At 39.2% G+C, this 25065-nt stretch overlaps 1 protein-coding gene across 2 annotated transcripts in view; it reads left to right on the forward strand.

The window, feature by feature from the left end:
• Positions 1 to 25065, forward strand: part of LOC127065129 (semaphorin-2A-like) — a 334076-nt gene that overhangs the window by 13766 nt on the left and 295245 nt on the right. Inside the window, exon 1 of one of the 2 annotated variants that reach the window (XM_050997062.1) lies at positions 18935 to 20006. The exons of the other annotated variant lie outside the window; for it this stretch is intronic. The gene's annotated coding sequence lies outside the window, so the exon portion shown is untranslated. Of the gene's footprint in view, positions 1 to 18934; positions 20007 to 25065 lie in introns of those variants that run through there. 2 annotated transcript variants of the gene reach the window in all.

A 25065-nucleotide genomic window follows, 5' to 3' on the forward strand; every position in this document is an offset into this window, starting at 1 on the left:
GGTATTATGCTAATCTCGTTAAACCGAGAGCGGGTCAGACGGTACTAGACCTTACACCATCGTATTAAGATAATAACAATGAAAGGGTTGGGCTCGACGAAGCATCAGCCTTCGTTGCATTATTAGCTCAACGTCGACGTACCAGACTAATCTTCTCAGCATTTATCAGATACATATACGAATATTCCTTTTGCCCGATCTTAAGTGGACTCTTAATTCTTCGATTTATCAAATCTATCAAAATACGATTCGAAACATCACTCGAATTTCATCCACTGTACACTCTCCGAAAAGTAATTTTTTGTTCTAAATAAAAGTTACATAGGATCGTTACGTTCCATGATATATCCCTATCTACGTGTAAGGAATGAGAGAACGTAAAAACTCGAGACTTCAATTACACGTAGGTAATTACATTTAAGGTAATCACGTTGAGAGATCTTTCCCGAGTTCTACGGAATACGACTGTTTCCAGAACAATTTGCATAGAAGATAAATGTGATATTCGGGCTAGGAAGTTTGTCATATATAAATATACTCGAGTGTTTAAGAAATTACATCGGCAGAGTGAGACTCGTTTTATGATATATATATATATATATATATATATATATATATATATATATATACCTAGTTATATGATATTCCGTTAAGGATTATTAATTTAAAATCTGTTATTCGTAATGAAAATTTTATTTATCGACGATCTTAAAAGGAAAAGTTTTTGAGCACTATACATATGCATGCTTTATCGTTGGTGCTCTCGTCGAAAATGAAAACGTAAAAAACAGAGAAGAGTGAAGTACGATTTCGCAATTCATTCGTAAAACTGCATAAAATATATTGAATGCAGCAGTACGATTTAAAATACGCGTTCTCGTTTGAAACGGTCGGCTGGGATACGAAAATGGCTTGGCAAAAGCGATACATTAAATATTTCGTCGCACGGATATTTTTGTCTACCTTCGAGAGCTTCGCACTTGGCAACATTTTGATCGGTAAAATTCGATCGGTCATACGATTGGTTCGTTCTAACGCGATTCAAAATTCAAAGAAGCCCTCGTGTTTCCGAGAGAAATACCAAACTAAACGATCACGTTGTTGCTACGTACATATCTGCGATGATATTTACGAAGTATGATTCGAGAGAAGACTTTATTATAAAGCTTGCCTACGTGGTTATACGTGATACCTTTATCGTGATTTCCACGTGATGAAATCCGCTCACGTTTTTGAGCTAACAAAAAGGAAAGAAAGAGAGAGAAAGAGAGAGAGAGGAAAGAAAGATAGATAGAGAGAGAAATAGAGAGAGAGAGAGAGAGAGAGAGAGAGAGATCGAGGGAGACTTGAAAACGTAATATTCTTAATCCTCAACGCGTGAAAGCCGAGAGTAGAAAATTCTTTCGGATGATATAACCGAGTGTAGCCAGCTGAGATGGGAAAAAGAAAGAGAGAGAAAGAGAGAGAGAGAGAGGAAAGCGTACAATCCTTTCCCCCGTCACCATCACTGCGGATTGTGATTAATAATTACGTTAAAGTCGCGCAGTCCTCGAGCCCAGTGTCGCACCCTTCTCTCAGATTAACATAATGTAGTCCGCTTTGAACTCCGCGGAAAATTTTACCGTGGTGGTTGGTGCCTGCCACCGCATAAATATGGAGGAGACTGATTGAAGGGAGGCGAAGAAGCGGATTCTGCAGCACAAACTCGGAGGAGGAGAAAGATAGGCGAAGAAAAAGAAAAAGAGAAGGAAAAAGAGAAAGAGAGAAACAGTGAAAAAGAAGAGGCCTTACAGGTGATAGTCGTGTTTGAAAGAAAAAAAAAATGCGAAAAATGAGAGATGACGAAAGAAAAAGATAGAAAGAGAGAAAAGCTGCAACGGTAGGAAAGAAAATCTCCCAGGCAGCTTTTCTTCGAGGGTGGTCTAAAGGAGGAAGGAAAGCTTGGAAAAGGGAAAGAAGAGCTTTGGAAAGGAAACGACTGGAAGCAGGTGTGACTGAATTGGAACACGGCTCTCTCCATCTCTCTCTCTCTCTCTCTCTCTTCCTCACCCTCTTTTTCTTTCTCTTTCTTTTTCGTATCTTCTTTTAGTTCGATGATGGACTACACTAGTTTTCCGATCGATAACCGATACCTAGGAGGCTTCCTTCTTACGGATTATCGTGCTTTCGCAGTACAAGCGACAGCTCCATTTCGTAGAATCTTCTATTAATTAATCTATAGAAGCTCGGAGAATCCTTCGGGAATCTTGAATCGTGGATTGCGAACTGATACTTTTCTCGTATTGATCTTACGAGTTCGTTTAATCTTAAAAATTACTCATTACTCTTACGTGTATATATTTGTATAACTAGGTATATATATATATATATATATATATATATATATATATATGTATGTATGTATGTATATATGCAAAAGTAAATTGGAAGAAGAGGAGATTTTCGGATCTATAAACTCGCGAGAAGAAGTCATATTTAAACGTGATATTAAACATCCCGGGAAAGCTTGGAATCATGGATGCCTTCCACAGGCTTTTCTTTAGCTGGAGGATTAAGTAAAATACTGGACGATTCTACATGCAACAGGTGAGTCGCTCTGTAATTTTTTAAGCATCATTATTAAGCCTCGCAGACAGGATACAAGACCGACGTATATCTCTCTCATAAATATCAAAGTAAGTAAACCAAGAAGTTAATTACAATATATATATTTGCAAATTGAAGGATAGATCGAATATAGCGTAGCATACAATAATCGATAAAAGTGCAGATGAATATTATATTTCATGTGCTGGAAAAAAAAAAGGAAAACTGGAAACTATAGCGAACTCGATTTATTAATCCATTATATATGTATTGCTATACAAATATTAACTTTCCGAAACGATTAAAAAAAAAAGAAAAAAAAATACAAAAAAATAAAAAAAATAAAAAGAAACGCGAATGCATAGCCATTAGCTTCTACTGCGTTTTCAAACAGATAATATTTTACAAACACGATGTTAAAAGTATAATATCGATTGTTCGGTTCTCATCACGTGGATGTTGCTGAATATATACGATAACTATTAATTAATATATAATTTCATTAATGACGCATAAATAAATGAATCGTTATTAACGTACGAAAGAACTTCGATCGTCTCATGGTGAAGCTTTAAGCATTTTAAGCATCGTTCTCTAAGCATTACAAGTTGATAGCAAAGCCTAAGACGAACGCGCAACGAGTAATCTATTAATGACGGAAGTCGTCCAGGTGCGCTTAGAATGCAGGCAGCTTGGCATGCTCGTGCAGGGATTGAAGTTGGCACCAAGCCAACCTCCTAAGTGGTCCACATTTTCCAGCCGTATCTACTAGATTAGTTTCTTCCTCGACGTACCATACTCCGGGTTCTTCCTCGAATTTGTAAATATTAGCTAGCTAGACAATTTAAACGTTATTTCCGATATAATCAAACGACTACTACCGATTTTCGAGAAGACCAAATTATCGTTAATTTTCATGATTTTAATTAAATGAATCCATTGGATTCATTCAATTCATTTGTAATGACGAAAAAATCATTCACAATTAATTTGTAATCAAGTTGATTTTCATTGAAACAAAGCAAGAAAATAAATTGCCTCTGGTGGAACGTTCATCAGAAACGTGAAACTAATTGAGTCCTGTCATTTATGGAAACGTTACGAGAAAATATCACGGTCGTTAATTAATAGTAATATTAACGAGTAGGAATATGTAATGTATACGAATAAATATTCAGCCATCGTTTTCATCGTGAACGTCATTATCGTTGGCAATGCGTTTAACGGTTGTAGAATCTCGAGTATTGTTATCTTGACTATAGTCGTATCTTCACGCTAATTACACTCGAAATCGGTTGAAGCCAATCTCTTGCACCCGACCTCTTCACTTTCTCATTCTCTCTCTCTCTCTTTCTCTCTCCCTCTCTATGGATACATACGAGGTAGCGAATATATTACTTACAGGGATTTAATCAAGTTCAACTGGCTCTGGTGTAATCAAGTTGAACGTGCTGAAGGGTTAGCAGATCTTGACATGTTGAGAGAGAGAGAGAGAGAGAGAGAGAAAATGTAATATATCAAATTTGTGCATCGTCGTTCAATCTAACAACAATTTATGATTTCAATCAATGTTTGACTTGTAAATAGAAACAAAACCAATAGTTCCCTTTCTTAATAGAATATATTTTGCGAAGACATTGCCACATAGATATTATTTGCAATTAATTTCGTTGATTTTCCATCTCCGTCGAACGTTCGGACTATCGGTCCGTGCCTATCGAGACTTCCATGTGGTGAACATCGACGTATTTGCACGCATCCAAGGGTGGTGAATAGCGGAGTTTACAGCCGAACGATCGTGCATAATTACGGGCACACAATTGTGTTCGCATTGACTGAGGGAATAGAGACGGTGAAAGGGTAAGGTGTAGGAGTGAAGGGGAATACAACGTCTATGTGTTTCTCAGCGAAGATAGAATGAGCGAGCGAGTGAGTGAGTGAGTGAGATAGAGATGGAGATTGAGATAGAGATAGTCACTTTGAGAACAGTCGATAAATAGACGAGTCCAGGTATCCGATAGGGTGGACGAGTATTCAAGCATCCTAACGCTCATACCTACATACCTACCAGTAAAATCGACAGGATAGGTCTAGGAATACCCTGGGAGGCAGGAAAAGACGATAGGAGTCTGTATAACGCAACAGTGTTGGCTCCGAGACAAGAAAATCTGCTTGGCAAGCGTCGCCTTCGCCATTGGGACGCAGAAATATTATGATCCGTCGTTTATTTCATCCCTGAGATTCGTTCTTCGAATCAGGATGGATATTATAAAAAAAAAGAAAGAAGCAAAAAAATTCCCTCTGCACAGTAACAAGCAATGAAGATCGGTTTTCCTATTATATCGTGCTTTCATGTTATTGATTATTCCAAGTACGAGATATTTAAAATATATCAACGTATCCATTTCGTAAATGCAGATACGTAGTACATCGGTAGACTTTCATCAAACTAAAGCGTAACTCATGGAAGTTTCATGTTTAGTACTTTATCACGATTCACGGAGCACTCCATTGAATTCATCGAATACCTTTATCTATTCGGAATGTTGTCGAACAAACGCCGACGAAGGCAAACTATCAGGAAACTGCGAAATGACGATGGAACGGGGAAATAACAATGGTTGAAATTATATGAAGTTCCTTTTAATTACGAAAATAGGGGTGAAGAAGGAGAGAGAATAAGAAGAAAGAGATAGATAGAGAGAGAGAGAGAGAGAGAGAGAGAGAAAGAGAGAGGCAAATAGAAAGACAAAGAGGGAAGGAAAATGACGAGAAGGAAAAGGAAGAGGGTTAGCAATTTAATTAGAGGATTCTGTCGATCGATCCGATCGAGTCTACCAAGCTGGTCGTTACAGGCAACAAGGACAACGAGCCTCCATAGTTAACGCGATTCCAACTCTCTAACATCGTTACTCGCTCGAGGCCGACGCGATTGAATCGAATTTAGATTCTGCCTACTTTTCTTTCCTCGAAATCGATTCTCTCTCATTCGTTCTTTAAGATCGATCTTTTTCTTTTACGTCCCGCAATCCTAACAATTAATTTCGATAATATCTTTCGAAAAAACTCGTTCGATCTTTTCTTCTCTTAATGAAAGTTTACGTCGCCTAACGCGTTTCATCGTTGTCGTTATATCAACTCGACTACGCCGTCTTCTTGTTTCCTCCTCCTTTCCTGTGTCATCGACACGAAACGCTCGAGTGCTCTAGTTTTCGTAACGAACCTTTGAATATCAAGCAACCGTTTCATTATTCTCACCGTGTTGGCCCAATTTTGCTAACAACGGCTAATTGCCAAGGAGTACCGATACAGTTAATGAGAATGGATATACCCGACTCTCCTAGTATCATACGCTACTGCCTAATACAAAAGTGGATAAAAATGAGCTAGGTATTTCTTCTCTTTTTTCCTTCGCTTCTTATCCTTTTAGACGGGTTTGGAGAAAAATCGTAGAATTAACATATTTCGAGAAAATGAAAATTTATTTACACTTATAATGTCTCATTTTTATCCTATTATGAATGTTACGTTTTATTTCACATTCGTTTATAAAAGTTTAATTTTAGCTATCGCTTCGATCATTTTACAGATTGATGTTCTCTCAGTTACAGCAGCAAAAAATTTTTCAACTAACAACGTCAGAGAGACGGAGAAACGTTTCGAGGGAAGATTTAATTAGAGGTGGATTCGTCGAGTGATTTGGAAACTAGCAGGACAGCCCAGGCTGTTTCTCGTATACGAGAGAGGGAAGTAGATAATCAAGCGGGGGCTTGGCCAATTAGGCCGGAGTACGAGGAATCAGTTTAGTTCACTCGGTTACTCAGCTTTTACGAGATTGAAAACGTTTCGACAAAACGGTCAGTCGAGCCAACGACAAATACACCTTGTAAAATGTAATCCCAAGCAAATGCAATGGTAAAAAAGGGATGAAAAATCGTTCCTTCTCGAACTTCGACATTAAAATTAAATACGTGCGATACTAGTCCTTTTGATACTTCATACATCTAAAATATAACGATCGTTATTAGACGGAGATCACATCGTATCCCTTTAAAATATACACACGCGAGATACTGACAAATCATGGGGCTTTAGCGTGTAGTAATACCCAACAACAAATCTTTCTATTAACAAGGTTACGAGTAGTTCGTGACGAATTATACACTTTATCGCTTGCCCTAGATTTAGCCACGTAAGGCTTGACGTATTGAACTTAGACGTGATAATCTTGTTACAGCCGATATAATAAATGGTCATTACCTTGTTTCAACAAATTTGCAATGCACCGGGCTTTACTTTCTTTGCCTACTTTTTTTCTTTTCTCTTTCTCTTTTTTTTTTTTTTTTACTTACGATTAATGTATACTCTTAATGATCAGCTTTTAAACCACGCATTAAAATCATTTACGCGTTTCGCCTGTTTCATCTACTTTTTATCAAGATATATAGATTTAAGAAAAATAAAGTCGAAGCTAATAAACGGCACATGACGAAAGAACAGTTATTCTATCAATATCGATTCAATGGAGAATCAATCGCGTGATTTCGCAGAATCTCATTTTAATTCCCCTCATCAATTTTCCTTCCACAAAACGTAACCAGCTTGTCGTCATCGTGTTGGTATGGAAATTGCCTCCGGCAAAGAGTCACGTAGTCAATGTTCCGCGTAATTCAAAGTTAAGTAGGCAGCGAAGAAAGGACGTGGGCGTAATAGACGAGCCGGAAATAATGTCTCAGAGACATTTCGTCTAACGGAGGCCTTTCGATCGTGTTGTCGCCGCGAACTATAATAATTGGTTGGATTATCGGTAGGATATAGTTATGGGAAGTGCGAAAGCTCCGGGCCTCGTTTGAGATAATCTCTACTCTGATTGCGTTTGACGCGTCATTGAGCGGAATGATGGAGGCGTGCGTAAATCTCGACTCTATCGCTTCGCAACGATTCGTTCCTGCCGTCATTATTCGAAGTGCCATTGTTATTTCTGGCTGACGATGAAAGAAGAAAGCCACTTAGGATCTTTGTCCGTACTCGTCCTATTACGTCGCGAAGGAAGAAGAATGAATGGATCGAAAGAGGGAGAAAGACAGAGGTACGAAAGGAAAAAGGAAAGAAGGAAAAAAAAGAAGAAAAAAGAAAAGAAACGAAAAAGAAAGGAACAAAAAGAGAAGAGAAGAGAAAATGACAAGGACACCTGACACTTTATAATCGCTCATATTCGAGGCCCCGTTAAAATTCTAATTGAGTTAATACCCGTTCGACCATTTTCCAATAATAACGTTATACGAAAGCAAGCGATGCATCAAAGGAGAAACGAACGATATACACCGTCATTATCCGGCCTCGTTTCTGCTTAACTATGTTACCACAACGTTTGTTTATCCATTGTTAAGCCTAAAATTACAGTTTTTATAATAGATCGCCGTAAAAGACGAGTGAATTATGATCGCGTTGTGTAAAATGTATCATAACAAAATTAACATGTTAAAATCGCATTAAAAAATGAGGATAGGTCGAGTTCCTATTTTTTTTTTTTTTTTAATCGACAAACAAACATAGTTAATGAGAAACGCAATGTTTCCTGTACAAGATTCGGCTAGTTTCGGGCAACGTAATAAATCGAAGGATTATCAGGACGATTAGTAATTAGCGAACGATCGTACATCGCTGGCTGTAACGTGGTACGCGTAGGTACCTAGCCAGTGCGCTCGCTAGGAAAGTGCAACGAACGCTGCATGCCATTATCGATTTCAGATATCACTGTTTTCCAGCACCCTCCCCCCCGATCCTTCCCCTCACCGTAATACTCTCGGCACAACCTTCGCTAGTACTCCCCACCCGTAGAGCTCGGCAAATTGAGAAGTTTCGTAATATTAATCGTTCGAACGAACAAACTCGGTAACTAGATTCTCAAATAAACTCCCAACGCGGGGCCTTTGGATTCCTCTGGCTGCCGGTTTCAGCCAGGAACAAAATTGAATCGGTCGCTGCACAGTTTCTCTCGTTACGATTACAGACTCGATAAACGTAGCCTCGAGATCGGACCACGAATCGAGGAAAAAGAAAGGAATTCGAAAAGGAACTGGACCGAAAATTTGCTGGATTTTTCTGATGAAATGTTCGCCTCTTTTCTTTCTTTCTTTTTTCTTCCTTTTTTATTCTTGCTTTTACGAGTATAGAAAAACGTGTACGACGAGGGATGAATGGGGCTTGAGGATGAAATGGTAAGAAAGCGAAACGTCTTCTTGGCAACTATCTCTGTGCTCTCCACTTAGAGTCCAATCTCTTTCCTCTCTCTCTCTCTCTTTCTCTCTCTCTCTCTCTCTCTTTTCTCTTATGTGCATCTATAGCTCTGCCCTCGTCGTCTCGATTAACGGCGATGCTCGTCGGTCTTGCACGGTAAAATTTAATTAAACGGTCTTTAATGGAAAAGTTACTTTATTTATTCCGGAATCCGATAGCCATCATTCTCTTCCTTTCTTTTCCTTTCTCTCTCTCTCTCTCTCTCTCTCTCTCTCTCTCTCTCTCTCTCTTTCTTGGCTGAACAACGATAATTTACGAAGCCAGGAACGTGCATTCTCAACGCCTTCTTCCGTTTATCTCTCCTTCCAAGACAGAATCGAATCGCGATTAGCAAACGAGTTATCGCGATAAAGTATCCACGTCGAGGGAATAAAACGGTGCAATCGATCAAGATGTTCTTTCCCTCCTTCTCTCAAAAGAGTTTTCTTGCGAGGAAAAGAACTACCTCGCGATCCTACCACGAGTGACGACGATAATGTATTCTTATCGACGTACGCGAGAAAATCCCGTAAAGAATCTTTGGAGAAGCTTTGACGTCCCACCCAAACTCCTACGGTCCTGAAATCTTCCTTTCCTCTCTCATCTCAAACCGCCTCACATCCCGATGAATGGCGTCGCGTTCTCGAGCTTTCGTCGGAGATACGCTGGGATCGAGAGAGCTTCCTAGTATGACAAAACGAGGAGAACTTGATGTCTTTTGGATTAGTAATCTCCCGGAAGTATCAACGAGAAAATAATGGAACGAATTTTACCTTCGAGAATTATCCGATAGGTTTATTAACTTTTATCTTTTTTCTTTTCTTTTTCTTTTTTGTTTTGTTTTTTTTTTATTATAAATGGAATTAAAATTCAACGGATCAGTTTAGTAAATCAATTAGGAAAATTAATATTACAAAGTACCTCCTCGAAATCTACCCTCCCTCTCCCTCTCTCTCTCTCTCTCTCTCTCTCTCTCTCTCTCTTATTACCAGATGTACAATCAGCAAAGATATTCGATTCGAAATAGATATCGGTTTAGCTAGTTTCCTATCCATCTATTCCCCTATTATCAAAATCTCCGAATTCCAATCCCATCTACTCATCGTGACCTGGAAGGGTGCGAGGGGTGGAAGCAAGCCCTCTCATTCACGGCTTCCTTATATCTATGCCATCCCGACCGTTCACCGTGTTTGCTCTCTCAACGAACGAACGTGTATCGCTGTCGACCGTTTGGATTTATCACGGTTACAATTGGATATGCTTTTCGTCGACAGAGCTCTACCATTTCTTGATTAAACGATTTCAAAGCAAACTGAAACATTATATTCCCGTTAAAATGTATACGTATTATGTATCAAGCAGATTAAAATTTCTATTATCTAGAAAATTGAATGTCGAGATTTGTTAATATTTGACTTGTCTTTGGAAGAAAATTTCGGCTTTTGATTTTCTCTATTTCACGAATCGCCGACGATCGAGGAGAAGTTTACGAGTCGTCGTCGAAATCGAAACCATTCGACGATGAAAACCTTTTGTCGAAAGAGACGAGGAAGGTAAAGGCTCTTTCATTGTCGAATGCTGACTGGTCCTGCTTTTTATCACTGGCCCCGAGGGAGTGCGGAGACATCCGAGGCCGTAGAGAAGCAGGTTTGCCATCGTTCTGTACGTTTGACGGGTCCCAGAGGAAACATCGCTAACTTGACAGCCCATCTACTTCTACCTTCTATGCTCGGAACGCAAAAGACCCCGTTCTCTCGCGTGAAACTTTTGGACATCGAATCAGGAAATTCGACGGGAAACAAAGACGTTTTACACGTATACACGATCCCTTAACACATTTGCCACTATTTTTATACACGTTATATTCTACAAAAAGAAAAATATCCCTCGCAAAAGTTTCGGTCCTTAAATTCGTCCGCGGAAACTATTCCTACGTCTAAAAAGTCGTTCTTTATTTAACAGGAGAAACTCGCGAAGCTATTTTTCATGTAGCACGAAGTAGAATCAACGAGTAGAAACAGGAAAGAACCATTGTGATGATACTAGAAGGTAAGGTCATAATTAAGATTCGTCCCTCGTCTCTGTAAAAATGTCAGCCGCTGGACAAAAAGTGGCTGGTTTGTTAATCCTTGTAGGTACTTAAGTAAACATGCTAACAGCCGTCTCGAGTGGTCCTACGATAACCGAGGGTCTGTTGGCTAGCCATGTGCGGTAAGCTTATGTATAGGGTGGAAGTATATGTAACGAGAATACGTCTGAACAACGCACGAGCAAGGAACCCATGTAACCATAAGTACACGTACGTTCAGACCTGTTCAAAACCTGTTCAGTCGTGTCTGCGCTCGAGTGAATGTCAAAGCAACAATGCACGAGTATCGCGTCTTGGAATCTTAGTTACTCTCGACTCGTTATAAAAGCGCTGACTTTTTCTTCTACCTAGACACTCACCGTTTGGAAACTTTTCTATGCTCGCGAAAAAACTGCCAAATCTTTATTCACCTTTTTGCGAACCTAACGTTTCAATCGTACGCTTTATAGAAAATTCTTTTCATTCAATATGATAAATATTAATCGTTGCGTTAGATAGTACGAAGGACCGTCGTTCCGTCCCTTTCCTATCTCTCTCTCTGTCTCTGTCTGTCTTTCTATCTCCCTATTTCCCTGTTTTCAATTTTCTCGTATCATTCTGCTGCAACGATATCGCGCAGACGACACCTCGAAACGCAGTTTCGCGTTTATAACGGACCAATTCATTAAGACATTCTACCGTTTCCGTATAATGAAAGCGCAATTAGAGATATGCAAAAGACCGTTTATATTGGGCATGGGAAAAGTGGAAGGTAGGAGGTGAAGATGCCATCTGAATTGTGAAAATACTTGGAAGGAATCCAATATTAACCGTTGGAATGTTCGTGAAAATAATGGAAGGGTAAATGGTTAGTCGGCTGCGGATGGTGAATATTGCCGCGTGTAGCTATCGAATAGGATGGGTCGGGGGTGGTGTCGGGGTGGGTTACGGATGAAATTTTATCGCCACCGGAAAAACAAGCGTCGAAATCGAGCGTCGACGCGTGTCCTCGACGATGGACTCATTTTCCCTCTCTCTCTTTCTCTCTCTCTATCTATCTATCTATCTGTCCGTCTCTCCCTCTCCTTCCCTCTCATACGACTGCCGGTGAATCCACATGCGAACGATGTTGCTCAAATTTCTCTCTCTCTTTCTCTCTCTATTTCTCTTTCTCTTTCTACCTCTCTTTCTGTCTGCGGTCGTTCTCGAAAAGAGGATCGTTAACCGGGGAAAACTACCACAAACATAAACCGCGATATTAAATGAAACGTATTCGCTGGTGATAACGTTCGAAAAATCTACGAAACATACCAAACAAAAAGAGAGTTAATAAATGTGCCGATAAATAAAGGAATTTACTTGTTATTTCGATATTTCGTATATTTCCTAATAATAATATCTGTAAATGGATCATGAATGCTTCACGATGTTCACATTCGATGGTTTGTAATAAAAAGAAGGAGAGAGAAAATAAGAGAAAAACACAGAGAGAGAGAGAGAGAGAGAGAGAGAGAAAATTTTTCAAAAAGAAAAGTCATTTCCATAGCGTTTAAGAAGTCTCACCGCGGAAAAATCCGTTGTAAAGTGAGGACGAGAGAGAAAGAGAGAAAGAGAGAAAGGAAGAGAAAGAAAGATAGAGGCGACGTAATGCGGCAGCCCTTCAACTCCAGACGTGTAACTCGAGAAAAAGAAAAGAAGGACGGAGAGTAAGAAGTTGGTTCGTTCCGCGGAAGAACCGTAAGCTCGCTCGAGCTTTCCCGGCTGGCTACAAAGTCGAAGGCAGTAGTTGCAATAGGTGGGTGGGTAGATGGGTGGATAGGTAGGTAGGTAGGTAGGTAGGTAGGTAGGTAGGTAGGTAGGTACGTAGCAACGTCCGTTGCCCGGTAATTCCTTTCTTCGCCGAAAAGAAAAGGAGTAAAAACGGCGATTAAGGCTTTTAGCTCAAAATAACGGCTCCATGTGCGCTAGCGTTCCTTCCGCAATGCGTATAAGAAGAAAACAAGAAGCGAAGTCTGTGTGAGAGAGAAGCGAAACTCGCTCGGACGATGACGCCGCCGTCGTCGTCGTTGTCGTCGTAGTCGTCGTAGTCGTAGTTGTTGTTGTTGTTGTCGTCGTCGTCGATGTAGGAAGAAGAAAACGGGGATGGTTTCGTGGGCGATTCGGCCGCTAGTTTCTACCCTGCTGAGCAGCTTTTCCCGAGGCTCTGTGGTTTCTCGGTGCTATAAATACCGACACCGCGGCGAGGAAAACGAAGGTACGAGCGAGAGAAAGCTCGGCGAAACGATGAGAGTCGGCTGCTGCTTGTGGGAAGAGAGGGTGAAAAGAGAGAAAAGGAAGGAAGATGTCGGACCAAACGGTATATGTGTGTATGTGTGGATGTATGTGTACGTGTATATATGTACGTATATATGTATGTGTGTGAGAAAGAGAGGAAGAACCGAGCGAACGGTTTTTCCTCGACCCTGATCTTTTTGCTGGAAAAATGGAGTTTCATGGGCTGCGAAGCTACAAGCACGCTTTCTCGGTCCGACCTCGTCGACTAATTACGTTTGCCCGACCCTTACCACCCACTCTTCCTACCTCCTCCTCTTTCCTTTCATCTCTCTCTCTCTCTCTTTCTCTCTTTCTCTTTCTCTTTCTCTTTCTCTAGTAGTTGGAATCGGACGAATCACTAATGGAAAAGACGGTTTAGACGAAATGCGAACGTAAGCGACTATGAAAAGATGGAATACTTCTGCGCGTGAAAATAATTATGCAGTACGAATGAGAAATGGGCCGGATGTACGGTCTCGGGGGATTTACCTCTACTGGTACTTTCTTCATCTCTCCCTTTCTCTCTCTCTCTCTCTCTCTCTCTCTTCCTTTCTCTTCTTGTTATTTGCCTAATCAGCATTTTGAGTAAGATCGGTGGAAGAAGAGGAGATACTGTACGTGCACCAGAATCCATTTATTTAGCTGTGGCAAATTGTAACGCCTGAAAGCGAATGATATATGTAAATCTACTTAATCCCCTTGCAAAGGATTTTTATCAAGCTCGCATAGTGTATGTCTCACTCTCACTCTCACTCTCCCTCCTTCCCCTCCTCTCCCTCTCTCTCTCTCTCTCTGTTTTCTTTCTTTCTCTCCATTTAAACCTTTTCTGGTATTAACGTGGATTTACAAATAAGACGAGGAAAATATTGTCCATTTTCACACTTTTCAAGGGGTCTTCCTTTCCTAGACGATTTTCATAAGCTTGTGTAAGATGGTTCGCGCCTACGTAATGACCGAGACAATCGTGTTTATTTTGCGGATAGACCGTAGACGATCGTAATGGAGTGAGCATGAGAGAACAATATACGAACGGAGAACTTGCGTAATTGAATGGTTTTTAATTAAAACTTGAGCTTCTTTGTTTCGTACTCGGTGTGCCTTCGTTCGTTCGTTCGTTTGTTCGTCGTACGTTCGTTCGTACGTACGTCCGTCCATCCGTCCGTCTGTCCATCCGTCCGTCCGTCCGTCCGTCTGTCCGTACGTCCATCCGTTCGTTCGTTCGTTCGTTCGTTCGTTCGTTCGTTCGTTCGTTCAGGATATCGTGTTGGAATCGCGATATCGGATAAAGGCTCATGGAAGACAATCCTATTTCCGGTGGTCGAGCGTACACGACTATGTACACGTATGCACGTGTACATACACATGTATATGGACAGACAGCGAACAACTCCCTCATGCCACAGCCGTTTCTATCGAATCACAGAGGTGACGAGGATAATTCGCTTTTGTATAGACTATATACATATCCTGTCCTTTTCTACGTTCGCAAACATAACGAAACGGCCTGTTCGATGTTATCAGAATTTTTTACATGCATTTTTACTAATAATTCTTCTTTCATCCACTATTTCCTAACTCCATTTGCTTCGAACAATTTTACTCGAAAATAATATTTCGTAGCTTCGTTCGTACTTGTATATACGTGTACTTATATATATATATAAAATATAAATATATATAATATATAATATATATATTATAAATAAGTAAATAAATAAAATATATAAACGACGTAAACGATTTTCCCACAGTCATATATACCTACGTTCTATTTTAATCCCTTGACGGAACATCGAACGAACGCAAGAAGAAAGCATCTCTCCGTTTCTACGTCTTGTCGCTGTTTCACTTGCGATTTTCAAAGGTACGGAAATATGACGCGATAGCAGTATTCCTCGATGGTAGAGGAGCGTATCTCACCGAGAGGATTCTTCCTTCCATGGAATAAGGAATTTCTTTTGTTCGGTACAAAACCATATCGAACCACCGCACACGCAAAGACTCATACCTACGTATAAATATACGAGATGCGAAATATTCAATGCAGTGAGACGTTACATACACACATACATGCATGCACGCCTCCTCGATCGTTCGCTCACGAAAATTTGCTTTGTGAACGGCCGGAATATCTCGCGAAGGCTCGATTTCCAAAGAGATATTCCGTGCATCGTTCTCTTAAGATCGCGTCTGTGTTTCATCGGTAGAAACGCAAACGTACTATTGTCGAAAGTAGCACGTTAAACCAACCACGATCGATGACAAAGAAACGAGGATCTTAACGATCTCTACCTAGAAACAAGAGAGGAGACGGTTTAATATCTTTCTGCTCGACATAACCGACGAGCATTGAGGAGCTCGATTCGAACAGACATCATGAACGAATTTCTGCTTTCGAATCGGCCAAGCGTTACTTCGATTTCAAGTTTAGACGATAGTTCTCGGAATGATAAGAGACATTAAATTTATTTTGATAATTTCGTTCGCAGCCTTACGTAACTACTTACAACTATTCGAATCGATCAACTAATTTCTTTCAAAAATCGTAATCTCCTAATCGTCCCTTTAATTCGTATTTTAAACAACGTCGTGTAATCGTCATCCATTTTATCTAAAATTAATGCAAAGCAAAACGCGCAAGATAACGTCTTCGAGATCAATGCGAAGCCGGAACGAAGTTGAATTTTATCGAATTTTTGGAAACAAATCGTTTCGTCATAAACGACACTACTCTTTTTCTCTCTACAAAAATACGAGTATTGCGAACACGTCACGACCTATCGATCGTCCACCCTTCGCCTCGTGTGCCTATAATAGTCGCTCGACCGCGACTAACGCTCGAGCCTGTCACTATTATGCATCCGGTGTTTCGCCGGTTGTATCGCGATTATCGCGCTCATATACGCGGCAGAACAACCAGCCGGACAACGCGGAGAAACGCGACGAGCGTTTGTTGCGTGGGTGCTCTGGATGGTGAACCGTTTGAGAGGGTGTTGGCCTATTGTTGCCCTCCGCTCTACACATCGGCCTTGACAAGCTGATCGTTGTTACAAGTTAAACGTAGAGAAGTACATATATCAACTCGAACTATATACGTCTTGATCGATGTATTTCGACGATTCGTTATTGTTACAATAAATAATATTCGTTAGATGGATTCGGAAGAATGTTCAAAAAATTATCAATTATTAATTAAATATACATATACATATTAATAATATTACATTAATAAATATCGATATTAACTAATCATATATGACGAGTAAGATCGTTGGTGTCGATTTATTTAAAAAAAAAATATATGTTATAAAATCGCTGTTACAAGTTGATTCTCGCTACTCGAGATAAAGGATTATTCGTGATCGAGGGTTATTCGATAGAAAAGATATCATACTGATATCAATTAAGATTACGAATGATAAAGAATATTCTACTTACTTTTTGTGCTATTAATCGTCGTTCACGTCTGATATTGGTCTAAGTACGTGCTCTCGATGAAACGTCCTTCGCCTTTGAGTGTCTGCTTCGAATTAACGTCTTTCGAAATGACTTTGATCACTGTCTGTTTTCATCATGACCTTAAAACTACGCAATACACATATACAAAGAAATGAGCTTATTCTAGGAATCGATCCTGACGTAACTACACATTGAACGACTTTAAGACAGTTTTTATAATATTTACTATCTAATGTACACACTTCGATGAGTAATACTCTTCTTTTATCCTATAATATTATATTTATTATCCGATATACATACATCGATGAGTAATACTCTTTTCCTATCCTATAATATTTACTATCCGATATACATACATAAAAGAATCGAAATAAATTTTGATGAGTAATACTCTCCTTCTATCCCACTCTCTCTTTTTCTTTCTCTCCAAATATCTTATTTAGCTACATTAATGAAATATTTAACTATAAAGTAGATAATCGGTAAAATTAGCATCAATTTTCTCGTTTACTATATAGTATCACGTCGTTTAACAGAGCTCGCATGGAACGAAATCCAAATTCTTTAAATCGTGGACGATCCATTGGCATTACATTCTGCAAATTCCATGTGTTCGAACGGCTGGAAAGAGAAAAAAAAATAATAAAAAATAGAAAGAGAGCGAAAGAAAGAGAGAAAAAGAGAAAAGAGAACAAACGAGTTTAGTAGGAAAAACCTGTCGTACTTATATCACGATCAAATATTCGCTTTCTCTATCTATGCGATAGCGATATCAACGTTGATGTTCAATATCCAATACCTACAACATCGATCTTCATAAAGGGTGTTAAATATTAAACGAAATATCCGCTTTATGTTCCGCCTAGACCAGCGGTCCGCTCTTAAAGCGCTCGTAGGTGTCCCACGAGTTTTCGCACAGAGCTATGTGAATACATCTATAATATATATACGTGTGCGTATATATATGTATAATATGTATATATATGTGTGTATATATATACATATATAAATACAAATCCGTTCACGTAGACAGACGTATATCAAGCCTGCAGTGTAATGCACTTTTATAGGAATATAAAATCCACTCTCGGTGAAATTCAAATTTTATGTAATTAACGTGATATATCAATTAAATGTCACCGCTGCATTGATTCCCCGTCTCGGACTCGCTCTTTCGAACTAAATTCTTTCTCTTTTTTTTTCTTTTTCGAGAAAATTAAATAGAAAGTCGAAAGGTGGAAAAGAAAACGAATAGAGAAAGAGGAAAAGGGGAAAAATGTTTTGGAAGAGAGTAAACCTTTTTTCGATATATCAAATTAATTTATCGCTTTTCCCTCCCTCCCTCTCCTTCACTCTCTCTCTCTCTCTCTCTCTCTTTCTGTCTCTCTTAAAATGTTAAACATTTCTTTGTAAGTAATAGGTATTAGTCGAAGTACGATACGCGATCGTAAGAAAGTTGAAGAGAAGCACGAAAAAGGTAGGAAATAAATAGAAAAAGAAAAACAAGAAGAAGAAGAAGAAGAAGAAGAAAACGAAAAAATGGATAAAAAGCGAAGAAAAGTAAGGGAAAAAGCAGGAGAGTAGAGAGTGCGACAAGGACGAACGTAATGGGGTAGCTACCCGTAACGATAGAGAAGGAGGGAGAGAAACGAAATAGTAGCAAGAGACGCATGCGCGAGGCATGGGTGTATCTTCGTTCTCCCCTCTCGTTGTATACCCCCACTCCGGTCGGCGGGCGCGCTTCAGCCGCCGTCTCACGCCTCACCCTCCCCCCTCTAGCGTCGCTCGATTCAGTCACCGGACCGATTCGCGAGCGTAGGGATTCCGCGCCTTTTCTCTCCGCGCTTCGCCCACTAAATAACGTCTCGCTTTTCTTTTCGACAAGCTTTTCTTCGTGTCCATTTTTTCGACGTTCCTTCGTAGCTTCGTATTGGTGTTACTTCGGATGGAAAGAGAGAGAGAAATAAAGAGAAGTTTATCGATCTCTCCGAGGAAGAAAGGTGTTCTCCGTTCGTTCGAGATTCGTCCAACGAAAAGCTGAGAAAGAAGCTGACATTCGAATGACATTAAATTTCGAAGAAGGACAAGAAGAAGGATACTACGTTCTGTGTGTGCGCGTGTGTGTGTGTGAGAGAGAGAGAGAGATACATATATATATATATATATATATATATATATATATATATATAGAACTGTAAGTTTTCCTCATCTATACAACATACATATGTACATACGTATATCACGTTGAGTGAACATGGCCCACTTTCAAAGTCACATGTCTTACGTTGCCTGCAGGAATACAACGTACGAAGGAATCATTGCGATTTAATTACTGTGCGATTTTAAAATATAATTCTCTCCGTACGTCGAATAGAAATAGCTCGTAATTACGCGTATCCCAGTGTGATTCCACGTTTCTATTTCGAATTAAATGTCGAAGAAGGTTCAACAACTTCCTCGTGTCTATGAACGGTGAAAAAACAAGACGAGGAACGTGGTAACACGTCCACGCGGGTAAATAAGTCGTAACGTATATATAACGTTTACACCGTGTGTCAACGTATCCGTGTACTACTATCTCTCTCCCACTCGCTACTTCTCCATTATCATCTCTCTCTCTCTCTCTCTCTCTCTCTCACTCTCTCTCTCTGTCTCTCTCTTTGTCTATCTACTCTCTCATTCTCTCGCGCAGCAAGCGCTTCGCGGGATCGATGGCGGTCGAGCGAGAACTCGCCGTCGTTTTCCACCTCACGATTCGTGACCGAGTTATGAAGAGCGAAGAATAAAAGAACCAAATATCGTCGAAAAAAGAAGGAAAAAGGAAAAGAGAGAGAGAGGGAGAGCTTTTCCCTCCGTCTCTCTCCAACAAAAGCGAAAGAGAAAGAAAGAGAGAGAGAGAGAAGAACGAAAGAAATGTCTTCGTTGTAACGATTACGCGCCGTGCTCATGGCGCGAAATTAGAAAATTCCATCATCAAAGACTAAAGACAAGAAATTTGTTTCTAGTGCGTGTCTTTTATTCTCCTATGCGAAAAGAGAGAAGAAGAAAGGACGTTGAGGTTTTTGACACGCCTTCGAACTCACTCTCGACAGTTTCGCGCGCGATTTTTGAGTAACGTGTAACGTGTGATATAACGAAGTTATATACTATATATATACTATATATATATATATTATATACACATTCATGTATCGTGTTACTGGCAGTGTTCTCTTGGAATACAAGGAGATCGACGAAGATATCGACTAGGAAAGGAAACTATAACGCTGTGACTTCTACGAACGTGGACCATTTCGAGGTCTGTATTTTAATTTTATTTATTTATTTCAGGCTCAAGTTCGCTCATTTATTCGTTTAACGATGATTTAAAATTTAATTAAAATCAACGACAGCTGCGCTTATGAACGACAAAAACATGCGAGTGTGTTTTATTTATTCACGGGTAGTTGTCAAAGTGGCCCACATTTTATACAGGAAGGTGCCAGCCAAAAAGTTATTTCTTTCTTTTTCTCTTTTCCTGTAGAAACTATAGAAACACTGTTCGCGCCTATATTCGTGTTGTCGCATTGCGCCTTACGACTGTGTAGTTAAGCGAATTCACCATACAAAATTCGTTTATTTTCTCGTTCCGTAATTTTATGAATATTTCCTGAGAGAAAAAGTTTTCTCAGTTGATCCCTAAAGTAGGGGAAGGACCAAGAGGAAACTTCGCCAAGTCTTGCTTCAACTTTTTCGCAATGGTTTTTTTTCCCTCTCTTTTTCTATTTTCGAGGAACCGGCGGATATATAAGCGTAGATAAGATAATCATTTGTGTTATTGTTTTCGTTACCGTATGTCCTCTTGTCTGAGGATATCGCATTTCATTGATATCTTAAATATTACACGTAATAGAATAACAAACAAAGCATCGTAAAATGTTATTTTGAATGAAAACATTAGAAGATTATTGGTTGTATATATTCGTCGTAATACGAACCGTCTTCTAACAAGATTAGAACAAAATTAGTTTAGTTATTCGATGTAAAGGATAATTGAAGTTAGTCGAATAAAATAACATAGCAAGGCTATCCTTTTTATCAGCGTAAACGAGAAAGGAGTGCGTGTGTTGGGTGGACTCGGAGAAGGACGGAATATGAGATTTCAGTGTATTTACCGTGCTTATTGCACGACATATGTACTTATGTATCAAATAGCATCGCCCTCGTCGACATATCAAACCTTTTCATAACACACACGGCACACGAACCATGCACGAAGCGAGACGAAGGTGAACAGGAAGAAGAATACACCCCCGTAGAGCGTTGACTACCTTTCAACTGCTCGTGTATCTCTTTTCTGTGTCCTTTTCATCGTGTTCGCGAATTCCCAGCTACTGCCTTTTACCTGTATTTCCCTCTCTCTCTCTCTCTATTTCTCTCTATCTCTATCTCTGTTTCTTTTGCTCTTTCATATCTACCGACATATATCTCTGTCTCTTCGGATCTTTCGCTCACTCCTCTTGATGATGCGCGTACCACGTATCTACTTTAGCAATCACGCATAAATATAGAGACTCCCTATTGTCCGTTTCACTAGTTTCGATACGTTACCTCTACGATTTTCATATTTTCTGCGGATATCGTTTGTTCAAAAACATTCGCCGTACCTTTAGAAAATTTATGAATAAAAGAATCATTAATTAACGGAACGAGACGATACGGCGTGAAAATTGACGATCGAAAAGATTTGTCAGCGTGGTTTATTAGAATTTATGATACTTTGTTCGTGATTACGCAAACATGCATACATATGTATTATACATAATGTACACGCGTACCATCGGGAGAATTCGCGAGTTTTCGAGAGTAACGAGCCATTAAATCGCACTTAAAGTGTTTGCTTGACCATTCCTGCTTTCACGATAGAGCCTTTCTCCGTTAAATCGCATGGATGGGAGAGGATTTTTAAAGGGACGCGGGAGAAAATTTATTATACCGTTTGCATTTACCACGATTTTTCTTGCAGCCCGCATCGTGCCTGCCTGCTCTCCTCCGTTCTATTCTGCTCTGCTCTGCTCGTTCTGCTCGTTCTGTTACTACTGCTGCTGCTGCTGCTACTGCTGCTGGCCGGCTACGTAATGGATTTTCGATATCTCTCACGTTACGAGTAGAAACGAGAATGCAAATATGATTTACTCGCTTGGCTGATAGCGTGGGAAAACGATTTAACGCGATAAATAATAAAAACTCTTTCTTTCTCTCACTCTCTCTCTCTCTCTCTCTTTCTCTCTCTCATACCTTTATATAATTATGAAGTAAATGTTACTGCAGAGCTCTCCCGTACTTTATTTTATTTTCTTCTTCTTTTTGTTTTTTTCAAAAACATTTGCTTACTCATTATGTTATAGTAATAAGTTATTACGGTCTTTACGATAATGTAGTTAAAATTAATATCAAGTTCATCGGAAAAATAATGCGGTGGTTTAAACGAAAATAAGTATATTTTTAACGATATTACACCACGTTACGTTTCACGAACACCCCTTGTTTCCTCGCGTCGAATATCCTATTAAACGGACAAAGTAAAGGCGAGAAGAATTAACTCTAATATTCATCCCTCCCTCTCTCTCTCTCTCTCTCTCTCTCTCTCTCTCTTTCTCTCTCGGCGTTCGATTGAAACCTTTGAAATCGTTCGATTTTTACCGAGCTGACACGTTAATACGGCTTCCAAAATCACCGCTTGTAATTATGATACTTGTACGTAATTCTCGTGAGCAGCTTAACCAAAGAGGGTAACTTCTTCATCAATTTCCTCCCACCTTTCTCTCTCTTTTTTTTTCTAATAGTGAAAGAAAGAATGAAAGGAGAGATGGAAGAAAAGGTGTGAGTAAGGAAGTGGGCTCCTCTCGAATTTCGTTTAAAAACCTTGACACGCCCTTCCTTGCACCGAGTATCACTTTTCTCGATACAACTTATCGATCCTACGACAATTTGTTACACTATCTTCTCTCTCTCTTTCTGTTTCTCTCTTTCTCCCTCTCTATCTCTTTTTCTCCCTTTTATTTGAACATCTTAAGTGATATGCTTAAGATATTTTCGCGTCGTGGACACAAACAGAACTTATCTTATTATTAACTTATATAGTCGAGATATAATAATTCATGTTCTTGTAATTTCTTGATATAACTGAATTTCTTCCTCTCTCTCTCTCTTTTTCTTTATCTCCTTCTCCCTGTATTATCTCTATTCTCATTCGCATATAGCAAAAATGATAAAACAATAAAAAAGATCTTTCAAAATCTCGAAACACTTGTATATTCACGAATCGCGTGTCGTGACGTTAACGATGCTCTTTATCGATTCTCTCTTTCTCTGTTATTAGTCTCTCTTGTTTCTTTCTTTTTTAGCAATTTGAAAAAGAGAGAGAAAAAGCGAGAAAAAGATAGAAAGACAGTGAGAGAGAGAGAGAGAGAGAGAGAGAGAGACGAGAAGAGGATACCCAATAAGTTTCGAGGAGAATAGTTTGACGTCGCGTTCACCCGATTACAAATGTGAAATCGATCTCTCATTGTCGAGAAATCGCCGAGGCCGAGTGAGAGCAAGCCGACTCGTTGCTAAATCGATTCCGCGCGTAGATAGTAGATAGGTTCGAACGAGATCGGCCATTCTCATTTCACCGAAAGAACGGAGTCTCGTTAGTCACGCTGGTAATCAAGCTTTCGCTTCGATTTTTCTCGGAATTACTTTAGGTGCCTTTCTTTGGCACGCTTGATGAAAAGAAAAAAATATATAGGCAGAAAAGAAGTTCATTTTTAAGGGTAGAACGTAAAACGTTTATAGGTCCTTCCAAAGCTGAATAATTTAATTTAAACGACGTCCGAGCTTAAAAAAATTCATACGATATATATATATGGTGCAAATAAAACGATATTTTGAAAATATTTGTTATCATTAAAATATCTCGTATAAATAATTTCGCGTTATTTATTTTACAGAAAAGAAAAAAAAATATTCATTTTCAATTTCAACGTATTCGTAATTTGAAAACTTTACAAATAATATTCTTTGTAATTGGAACGCAGGAAACGTTAAACCCCAAATTTGTAAAGTTTCCATGCGATTACTTTCGATCGGACGATTTCCTTTCTAATTAGCCACGTCTTTACAACCCTCGCGAGTCTAATATAATTTTGACTGCGCGTTCGTTAAGTCTCACTAATGCTCATTCGTATCTATCATGTTGCACCCTTCCACGGAGCAGAAAGCAGTGGATATCAGGCAATCTCTTCTAAATACAGTTGTAGGGTGTTTTGATTCCAAAGCAACGTGGCTATTCTGACCCGGCGGGCTATTTAACCAACGAACAACTTCAAAGTGTGCATGCTCGAAACGTTTACTCGCCTGAGAGAAATAGGAAATCCGATGGAAAAAGGGATCGCTGCGTTTTATCCTATATATATTATGTAGATATACGATATACAGGACGTGTGCTCGATCAAAATTGATCGACGTTCGAAATATTTCTTTCGTATGTACTATGGAAGGTATAATATAATTAAAAAATTCTTTTAAAACGTAAGTATATACCTTTATCGTTACGCTAGATAAAATAATAATCATTTCAATACGCGAACAAATACTCTAGTACCTCGAATAAATTTTGATACAAAATCGATGTAGATATAAATAAGAAGAAACGATATTAACTGGGACACTCTATAAACTCGATCGGACGTGAAAAATCGTAGAGAAAACGCGCGATAGGATCGATCATGATGTTTACCATGTAGAACTAAAGTGACGAGCGATTTGGACGATGTTCTAAGAAGATCCAACGGTTCGTCGTTATCAGTAGTAACGACTCGCTGATATTCCGGAGAATTACAACCACTAGAGATAGAGAGATTTCTTACTTCCTTCGTTCTCAACGTAGAATAGAACGCTGCCTTTTCTCCGAATGAGCTTCCTCCGTTCCGAAAAAAGACTTATCTCTTGCTTCGTGAAAGCAGAGTATTATCCAGCAGCTTTTATTCTTCCCTTTGGTCGTAGCCATTTGCTTTCGATCCTTCTCTCGTTGCGAATCTGAATATTATCAAAGGATATAGATTAAAAGTCTTGTATTAAGGACACGTTATTAAAAGCAATAGTCTTTTATCTTTTAACCTTTTTTTTTCTTTTCTTTTTTTTTTTTCTTTTTTCTTAAGCAGTCGACGAAGATAACGTGGAAGTAATTACCTTTATCTTCGAACTTCGTAAAAATTATAATTCCGTAGCGCGTACAAATTAATTTTATTCCCTTTTTCATTCCTTTTTATCTTCTCTTTATTTTTATTTTTATTTTATTTTTTTTCTCCTTTAGATTAAAAGATAAAATAGCG

This window comes from Vespula vulgaris, chromosome 7 (genome assembly GCF_905475345.1).
Source record: "Vespula vulgaris chromosome 7, iyVesVulg1.1, whole genome shotgun sequence".
Taxonomy (NCBI): Eukaryota; Metazoa; Arthropoda; class Insecta; order Hymenoptera; family Vespidae; genus Vespula; species Vespula vulgaris.